The following is a 10,636-nucleotide window of genomic DNA, read 5'->3' as shown; positions in this document are numbered from 1 at the left end:
GTCAAACCACAGGAGCGACTGCTCCTAGTGTTTCTCTTCCTCCTCCTGTCATCAAGGCTTCGGCGAAAGGACTGCAAAATCCTCCCTTGGATCATGCGACTAATGTTTGCCCCACTCTTCCGGGCGTGGTCAAACCAGTCGTCGCTCTATTAGTTGAGGGGTTCTGCAGCTTCAAGGGCGGCCGTTTATCCTGCTATTGGTCTAGCCGTTGCTGCTGTGGGGGAGGCAGCTACTCCGGCCTAGGAAAACCTTCCCCTAAATCCAAAAAATAAATCAATAGTCGTTGTAGAAGAAGGGGTACAAAACTTTTGTTAGCAATTTTCTCTCTACTTAACTAGATTTCTCGACTAATAAACAAGACTTTTCTGTTTAGGAGGATGAAAGTGAAGACCCTTTGTTGGTGAAGTGCCCCCAACTAGCCAAGCTGCCACCCACTATCCTTCGGCCGGTGATTGAAGCGGCTGGCCAAGTCAACCCTCATGCTACTAAGACAAACGCGGGGCATGAAGCGATACCTCCTGTCGAAACGGAAGTGACGGTAGAGAAGCCGATTCACCTTCAAGACCAAAATCTCAGCATTCCTCCACAAGAGGTTACTTTGGCCTTCGTAAGAACCTTCATCATATTTTCATTAACTTTCTACTTTAATTCTAAACCAAGAGTAAAACATTAAAATGTCGAGTACCTAATCATTCATTTCACTGACAATTTCACGCGCCGAATCGTGTTATTTATATTTCGTAGCCGCCTCAGTGGCCATCAAATGTAGATAGCCTCCATCGACCACGTGAATTAAGAGGCTCCTTAAACACTGGGCTCGACCGCTAAGTTCTTTGGGTTCGAGCAACGAACCAGAAGACATGGCCGAGGTCCCCTCTTGGCAGGTCTATCACGACTTCCTTATCTGCTAAATTTTTGGATTCTTCTTTACTAACTTCTTCTTTGTGCAGCCTTCATGGGAAGTCGAGCTCGACGTTCCCTTTTCTAGTTCTTCAGGGATGGTCAGTCATTCTGCTATTACAACCAATCTTTCAACATCGACGACCGAAACAAATGCCCTTGTCAAGCTACAGGAGCTATTGTCTTTCTCAACTTCTCAAATCCTCGGGTGCAAAGGCTTTAACTCAGTAGGGGAATGTTTGAACAACCTTCCAGCCGATGGCCTACTGAGCAATGAAACTGTCATTCGTCTATCTTTTGTCCTAGAACGAACCCGAGAATACTTTGATATATTCGAGAGAGCTTTTTTAGCAGAAGATGACTCTAAGGCTGTAATGGTCGCTCAAGAAGCTCTTCATGCAAAGGTTGAGGCAATAAAGGCGAAGAAAGACCAACTGGCAGACCTCGACCGTCAAAGAAGGTCAGCAGTTGCTTTTGAGCTTGCAAAGGACTTTGAGTCGAGCAAACCTTGTTTGACCGAATACGTAGCTGGCACAAAGTGGATCGAACAATTGAAAATGGATAAGAGGACTCGGCAAAATGAGATTACAATGGGAGAAGTGAGGTGGTTAGAATTGAAGGTCGCCCTTGAAACGTTCCTTCCTTCATCTCCTTAGGATTTTTCTTTTTGTAATCAACTGTTGGAATTCTTTGTAATTTCCCATTGATTGGTAGTTTATGAGTTAGACCGGTTCGGTCTTTAAGATGGTATGCCCCCTTATTTTCTTATGCATCGGCTTGAAAGGCCGAATGGTTAAGAAAATAATTAATTCATCTTTTTTTTCTTTTTGTTTTTTATTTTTTTAGCAAAAGAAAATGAAAACGGCTAAATCATAATCAATTGGAGGCTAGTGATAGGATTAAAAGCACACCACAAAGTAGCACACAAATGTCCTATTGATTTTCCTTATTAACACTAAGATTTGTCAATTGTAGCATATGAAAATAAGGGTCTTTCCCGTAGAAGATTGTTTTATCTAACTACTTAAAATGGCACAAAAATTGGGCTGCTGTCCCTACTGGCCAGCTACCGAAAAATAATTATTAGACCGACTTACACTTATCTAAAGTCTACGAAATTTTATATGCAAACACTAGACACACAGAGCTACACTCACTCACACAAATTTTTGGGATTTTTGGAGTTGATTTGCTATTTAAATTAAATTGAACAAAAATAGGACAAAAACAGATTTTAAGTAGTTCGCAAATTAAGAAAAAGAGTTAGGGGAACTGTTATCCACCACCAAATAATCGTGCAAACATGTTATGTTTCATTCAAATTCCTTTTATTTCCGGATGAAGATGCTCAAGTTGGCTCAATGTTAGAACTCAACCTATTACTCTTTCATATGTAATATGTTAAGAGAATGACGTTTTCAACTCAACTTAGTTCCTAGCATGCAATCTAGAATGGCGTGTTCATAGATTTAACAAGTAGAAATCATTAAGAATGAAACAAGTTTGAGTCATCACAAGGCATCGTAAGTATTGGCGTTGTCTTACTTATCTTAGAAATTGATTCACATGTTAATCGCAATTAACACGTACTACTCTAGGACATATGTAGATCCTCATTTGACAAGGGTAGGCACACACATATTCATAGCATTAGAATCTTATATATGCTTACTAAGTATGCATCCGTAGAAAACACATAAAGAATTCATCAATGAGACAAGTAGTGACCAATTTTCATCCATTCATAAAAGTAATTCAAACGAAATGTCATAACAAACTTGCAATCATATTTGGGGCTTCAAAACAGCCCCTAACTACTAAAAATTTGGTTACACAATCCTTAAGTTAAAACAAAAGATAGACATGAGTTTGAGAAAATAGAACCGAAAGAAATCGACTGAGGCCTCCTCTTTCCTTCCTTCCCCAACGCTACTTTTAAACCAATTCTTGCTGCATCCTTTTCTTCTCCTTAACTCACCCACTAATGGCCATTTAGTGATGACAATAAGTGAGAGGAAATGGTAAAACAATTGTAACTCCTTGGGTAACCTTTATGCCAATTACTCCCTCATCTTTAATTCCATTTCCTCTGATATTTGAATAGGTGTCAGCTGGTTTGTTCTTGACTGCATCAGTTTTGGTTGCTAGATTTATTAGATTTATTGCTTTCAATGCTCTCTTGTCGGTTACAAACTGCTCAGCCTCTTGAGAACCTTTCAGTGTTAAAACGGCCATAACTTCTTCTCGAAAAATGATATTAACAATCTACGAAATGTTCTAGAAAATAGACATCCGTATCTTTCCAAGGATATTCTCTAATTCATTCTGAGCTGTCCGCAACTTGCTTCCAAAGTCAGCTGACCTGCACAGGCAGTTTTGACAAATTTGTTACTTAAAATTCCACTTGTGCTATTTTTCTTTTCTTTGCTTGACAAATCCTACAAAACACAAAAAACAAAGTAAATAACTCAAAAATATAAGGAACTAACTAAGAAAAGACAAGTGAATTTAATATAAAATATCTATAAATATGAGCTTATCAGCTAGCGATGCTTGATTCCGAGCCGAGATCTTTTTATATCAAAATTCTCAATTTGATTTCGCTCCAGGCCGAATAAAGAATCACTTTCAAATACTTTTGATTTGGCGAAATATTTCTTTTTTTTTTTTTTTGGGCTGCCGAATGTATTGAAAAATTAAGCTTCCCGTGCATAATTATTTCCCCAATTTCAACTTTTAACTCAAGCAACTTAGCCTAATGGGATTTCTCCATATTCCAATAATCATATCAATTGGTGTGGTTTTTTTCAGCTAGGCCTATGTCTCAGACTTGTTCATCATTGGAGCATTCCTTTGACGAATCATTTTTTGAATCAATTTTGTATTTGGCTCAAGAACTTTTCTTCTAGGCCTACCAAACTTGCAGTCTCGGCCGAAAAAACAGGTGGCCTAGGTTCTTCTTTGGCCGTCTTGACAATCTTCTTAGGCTGAATGTTGGTTGTGGCCAGAGTGAAAAATTTCCCCCCGGCATCTTGCATTTCAAGAATTCTACACCACTTCTCAAGGAGTTTTTCTTGCTCCTTTAATAAGCGACAAATCTCGTCCAATGAAGCCTGATCGAGATATATCATGTGAACTTTGTAGTTTTAGCATTGTGTCACACTGGGCAAGCCTAAATGTTGACCCTAAAACTACCAAGCCTATGTGGCGCGCATGCCAAGTAATCAATATGCTAACTACGTCATTTGGTTGTGTGCGGGGGGTGCCAACTCGTCGGTAGAGCTCGTTCAGGGAGTAAAATGTGTTGATGTTGCGTTGAGCGCGCTGTTGACTTCTGGATCTTGCAACTGCAGCCGAGAAGGGAACACATCTCGGCCTTCAGGTTCTAAAGCCTAAAGATAAGGCTACTAGTCTTGCGAAGTTCACGGATCGTCGGCGTCGGGTTCGGTCACAATGATTATATTCGTAAGAGTATAAGCACGCCGAACTGGCACCAAACTATATAAACACAAGTACTCAAAAGAGATGTATGTCTTAATGGTAAATGTGTTTCGGTCGTCAGACTGCCGAACTCTAAAACTTACTTGTGAATATCCAATCATAAAACAACTCGACGTTCAAGGAGCTGAGCCCAGTAATCTGTAACACCTCACTTTGCCGAGAAGGCTAATGAGATGACCTTTGCCGATAAGGATTCAAAAATCCTTCTCGACCGAGACTTGGATAGATAACCAATCGACCTTGACGCAATGCTGTTTATCCAAACTGAAGGTGCTCCGCGGTCAGCTGATTCTAAGGCAACAATGCTATTTATCCAAACTGAAGATGTCACTGTTTGCCTTCACAATGCTGTTTATCCAAACTGAAGATGTGTTGGCGGAAAAAGAAAATAAAAATCTCAAGGTTGTTGAGAGGTTTCGCGTAAAGCGAGAGTTTGCGCAGGGCAGTTTTTGTGTAGAATTGGAGAGGCTTGAATGATGCACTCCCCTCTATATATATAGCAGCGAACCTACTCTTGGTCGAACCAGAGATGTATTTGGACTAAAACTCCTAAATCGAATCTGATTAGGATTCGGCCAATCCTAGTTCCAATAGGTTTCTGAAACAAGCTCTATAATGAATCAGATTCACTCCCGACTTCTTAGCGCCTTCAACTCTAAAACCCCCTTGTTGTACCAGGACTCGACTTCTTCGCTCTTTTCCAAATCAATCCTTCTTGCAATAGGACTTAGCCGACCTAATTGGGCGGCTTATGACAATTGGACAGCCCATAGTATTTTTGGAAGAGCATTGGACTGAAAACAAACCTAAGCTCGACCCAATAATATTATTTTGTGCCCAAACACCCACAAACCCCAAATACTCAATTCATAAGCGAATGTGGAGTGGAGTGACTAGAGCTTATGCACTCACAGCCATGTGCTTTCTTCCTTTGGCCTTTGGTGGATTTTGGGCTTTTGGCACAAAGTAAATAAGTGAAAATTCATTTTCATTTATATGTTTAGTTACTTATGTCATAATTAATCTTTTGGTTTGATCATCAAATGTATTTTGATTTATGCAGGTACCTACTTTCTATAGATGATTATTGATCTTAGTTTCACAATTCCATGAACATAAAAACACTTCAAGAAATTTTCTTGGACTGATTTGCATACTTATGGTGATACACTGCTTAAGCACATTCCAAAATCTATGGCTTGGTAGCTTTTGATAAGCTGGGGTCAAAGTACACTATCAGGAAGAACAAGCCGTGTCCAAGGTGGCTTCGCGTCGGCCTAGCTTTACTCATTTTCTTAGGAGTGGAATTTTTCATGGCAGTGGCTTTTCCATTTTTGGTAGACCTGGCACCTCCAATCGGAGGGTTGACATTGCCTTTGGCATATGCTTATACCCGTGTTTCGTGTGGATTGCAGTAAAGAAACCAAAGCAAAAAGGAGCAATGTTGTGGAATAACACGGTACTTGGATGCTTGGGCTCAGCAACTTGGAATTTACCTGACAAAGGTCTAAATCCCAACTCCTATTGAAACTAAGCTACGCATAGCACTCAAATGCTACGGGAGTGCTACTGGTATTTTAACTGTTAGATTAGATTTCTAAAACTATTAGATCTTTGCTTTTCAATCTTCATCACTTATTTTTCATACCACTAAATGCTACGTAATATTGAACAAAAATTGTTGACCTTAATGACTTCTTTGTCAACTTTAATTTTTCCATAGGCTTAAATTTCTAAAAGGACAGAACTTTTTTGGATCAATTATAATTTAATTTTCATGGTATAAGAAAGTGGGAATCTTCTGTAATGTGAAGTATCAAATTTTTAAGGGTTCGACAACAGGTTTAGAATTAGAAGTATCAATTGGGATTATTTTGTGGTCCAAAATGGCAACATTTTTTACGTGGGTGGCAGTCACAAGGATTCAAAAATAGATTCTTGTGCTTAACTTGAATCTATTATGATAAAGTTTGTTGATTTTCAGGTTCAAGTGCTTAATCATACCGTTTGAAACGAGGGCGTGTCCAACTAGCTCATCACTTCATGACGGACAACGTGAATGCGAACAGACACATTAGGACTGAAAGAAAATCTCGAAAAAACAGAACTCGACCCGAGCCGTACCTAAACCAAAACGGTGATATCGAATCATTCGGTAACTGAAACAAAAAAATTCCCCAAAGCTCGGGTACAAGTATCGGGATCATCACAGGCCTGTTAGTTCGGTAATGTCCGAACTGAATTTAAATATATATATATATATATATATATATATATATATATATATATATATATATATGTTGGAGCAGTTATGTTTTTATTTAAATATTTAAATATATTTACATTTTGTTTTATTACCAATATTAAAAGTCAATTGATTTTGGCTTAAGGAGTTATCTCCCCTAAATATGAAACGAGCAATCAAACTGTTTTGTTTCCTTTCAGTTTGAATTGAATTACGTTTAGATTTTGTCCCATTGTGGTTTTTATGTCCTGTCCATTTTGATTTCCTAAAGTTTTTGCACCCCAAACAACTCCTTTGTCTTTCTTACGGTTTTGCAATTCCAACATCTCTTTCTTTACATAATATATATATATTAGTCCCAAGTATCACAGAAAGAGATAGAAGAAAAAATACAAGTTTTACATATATTGAGTTAATAGCAACATATCGAAAGGGTGTGAGTTTGAAGGTTTTTCCGTTGTGCAAGGAAGAACCTCATCAGAAGAAAAAGGTTCTGGGTTGTTTTTTCCTGGGGACGACGTGGTATTTGTGAACTGCTTGCACACTTTGGGTAGAGCTGTGAAACGTCTTAAAGAGAACGACTTAGTCCGCAACTCATCCTAAGAATCGTTCACCACTCAAGGCTTTTACATTTTTCGGGTAACTTCGTTCCTCTCTATTTTAGTTTCCAACAATTTTAAGATGTAATCAATCTGCCATGAAATTGTGTTGACTGTATGTTATGTGTTAAATAGAATTCCTAACTCAAAATCGAATATCTCTCCTTATGAAAATTGGAAAAATAAGAAACCAAATGTATTGTATTTCAAAACTTGGGGTTGTTTAGCTTATATTCATAAACCTAATCCAAAAAGATCGAAATTGGCTAGTAGAGCATATGAATGTGTTTTTATTGGTTAAGCATGTAATAGCATAGCATATAGATTTTATGATTTGAAAAACCATGTCATAATTGAATCACTTGATGCTGATTTTTATGAGAATAAATTTCCTTTTAATCTTCAAAATAGTGGGGGTTCTAATTCTTCTAAAATTTATGAAACCTACTGTTAGATACCCCTTTATGGGAGAAGAAGCAAGATGGTTGAGAAACCTACTATCAGATATCCCTTTATGCGAGAAACCGATTTCAGCAGTTTTGATCCATTATGATAGCACAGCAGCAATAGCTAAAGTGCAAAATCGTTATTATAATGGGAAAAGGCAACAAATATATCGTAAGCATATCATTGTAAAAGATTACCTCTCTAATGGAGCTGTAAGAGTGGATCATATATGATCTGAAGAAAATTTGGTTGATCCTTTGACGAAAGGACTAGCATGAGAAAAGGTTTGGAAAACCTTGAAAGGGATGGGACTAAAGCCCTTAGAAAATTGAGTCATTTGTGATAGCAACCCAATCTATAGACTGAAGATCCCAAGAAATAGGTTCAAGGGGTAATAACAAGTCACAAGTGATTGATGCGAGAATTATACGCACACAAATTAAACCCTCTTTTTATCAATTGTAGTAAGTATGTAAGTAGGGATCGTTCTGGACCGGGGATTAGGAGGGATTGTTAATCACTTGGATTTGACTCAAAAACGTAAAAACACAATATAAAACACTATACTAGACTCAAAGAATGAAAAACTAAACTTTAAAACACTAAAACAAACCAAAATACTCAACATCACCCAAAACACTCAAAACTGCCTTAAAAACACTTTCTGGGCAATTTTGAGCACTTTGGTGAATTTGGACGAATTTGTGTAACAAATTGAATCAAAATACTTATAAACACAAACTAAATGTATTTCTAACTAATCTAACACTTTAAAAGAAATGGGGGATTGGTTTTGACGAATTTGAAAACAAAACTTAAAACTTTGTAAAATTAGAACAGATTGTAAAAACGAAATTGATGAAATAGAATGATGAAAAACTAGTTAGAGGGTTCCTTATCCACACATGAACATATGCATATAATTTGATTCCCAGTTATGACTTCAACAAACGATGAATGACAATACTCCAAGTTAATTAGGTCCGCTTAAATTAACTTTCAGATTTCCCTAGATTCATTGGATTGAATGGAATACGCATTACAACCAAATTATTCCTAATCAAAGTCCCTAACTATGGAATACGCATGATAGAGACATTCAACAAAGATCATTAAGTTCAACGGAAATCATAAACATCGACTAGGCATTCATAACTAGGGAATACGCATGTTAATCCAGCCTAGGGTTTTCTAAACACAATCGTGACTAGCGATTTTTACTACTCATAAATATAAGTTCATAACGATTAGGTGAAATTCCCTTATATCCTAGCATCAAGTTTAGGCATGCAAATTAAGTGTCGACCCTCAACTCACATACATAAACAAGTTCTTAATCAAAACAGAAAAGTAAACCACATCTAAAGTTCATGAATTCATAACTGGAGTAAATCAAATCATAACCAACATATGTCCATGGCTTCAAATTCGCCTCTAACTAAAAAGAAATTAGTTCCACATGTTTAACATAATTGAACAACAAGTTAAATTAAACATGAAAACAGAAACAAAAGAAGAAAGAACTCCAAACACTCCAATAGTTGCAGATTGTAAAGATGAAATTGATGGAATTGAATGGATGGGAAGTTAGCTAAGGGGTTCATCTCCACACATGTTACACTTGCATAATAAAATGATTTCCAATTGCGTTTCAATAAACCATGAATTCTCAACACCCCAAGTTAACCGTGATGCACTAATTAACCTTCAAATCTTCCTAACGTTATTGAATTGGATGATTGCATACGACAACCCAAAACATTCCCCACAAGTCCCCTACATGATTGCATAATAGAGATACAAGCAAGAATCATTACGCTCTACGAAAATTATAAGTGTTGACGAGGCATTCGTTACTATGATTGCATGAAACTTATGCCAAGAATTCGTTTAACGCGATTGTTTAAAAGCAACCTCCACTACTTGTGAATATAAGTTCGTAACTATTAGGTGAAACTTACTTATATTCTAGCGTCATATTCATGCATGAAAATTAAGCGTGCACTCTCAATAAACATACATAAATAAGTTATCAATCAAACAGTTAAACAAATTGAATCCACAACGTATGAAACGCAGTTAGAAGTAATCAACTCAAAATGCAAGTATAAACATATATTTCGAATCCCCCCCCTAGCCAAGGGGGGTTTAGTTCCTCATACGTACAAAACAAAGAAAATTGAAATTAAACATTGAATTCAAAGGAAAAGAAACACCTAAACATTCCAACAACTCAAACTTGAATTGTATGAACGTTTAGGCCCGCTTCTCTTCCTCTTTGTTGCAGCACAAGGAACTAAGGATAGGTTTTGTATGTGGAATGGAGTGAGGAGTGGTGGAAATGGTTGAATTTCTGGAATGGATTTATGGGGAAGGCCACGGCACAAAAGGCTTGTTTTGGTGAATGGCTGAAATATGGATGGAATGGATGGAATTATGGTTGTGATGGGCACGGCCCCAAGGGACCAATTTCTGTGGTGACTCTCTCCCCCCTTGTGGCTGCAATGGATGCTTATTTATAGGTGGAAATGCATGTGGGATGGCTGGAAAGTGGAGGGGAAGTGCACGACACAAGGGTGTGGAGTGAATCATTGAATGTGCATGTGGCTGATTTATGAAGAGTGAATGCATGTGGCTGATGGGAATGCAATCTGAAATGGGAGAGCATGTGGATTAAAGGGGGAATGCATATGGGTGAATGTGCATGTGCTTTGACAGCTAGGTTGAATTAATTAAAGGGAGTGCATGTGGCTGTAATGGATTAAAGAGTGGGAAATGGAATGGGATGCAAGGCAATGATGGTGTTTGGTGCTGGAAATGAATGTGTTTACATGTGAATGATGGCAGATTGTGTGGGTGAGTGATTAGGTTGGAAATGCATGTGGAATGAATGAATGGTGGCTGAATGATGAAGAGTGTCACGGCTTGGGGAGTGCATGATGAT

The sequence above is a fragment of the Pyrus communis genome, chromosome 3 (genome assembly GCF_963583255.1).
Source record: "Pyrus communis chromosome 3, drPyrComm1.1, whole genome shotgun sequence".
In the NCBI taxonomy this organism is placed as follows: Eukaryota; Viridiplantae; Streptophyta; class Magnoliopsida; order Rosales; family Rosaceae; genus Pyrus; species Pyrus communis.
The sequence above is the reverse complement of the archived record's forward strand: the minus strand, read 5'-3'. Positions refer to the sequence as shown.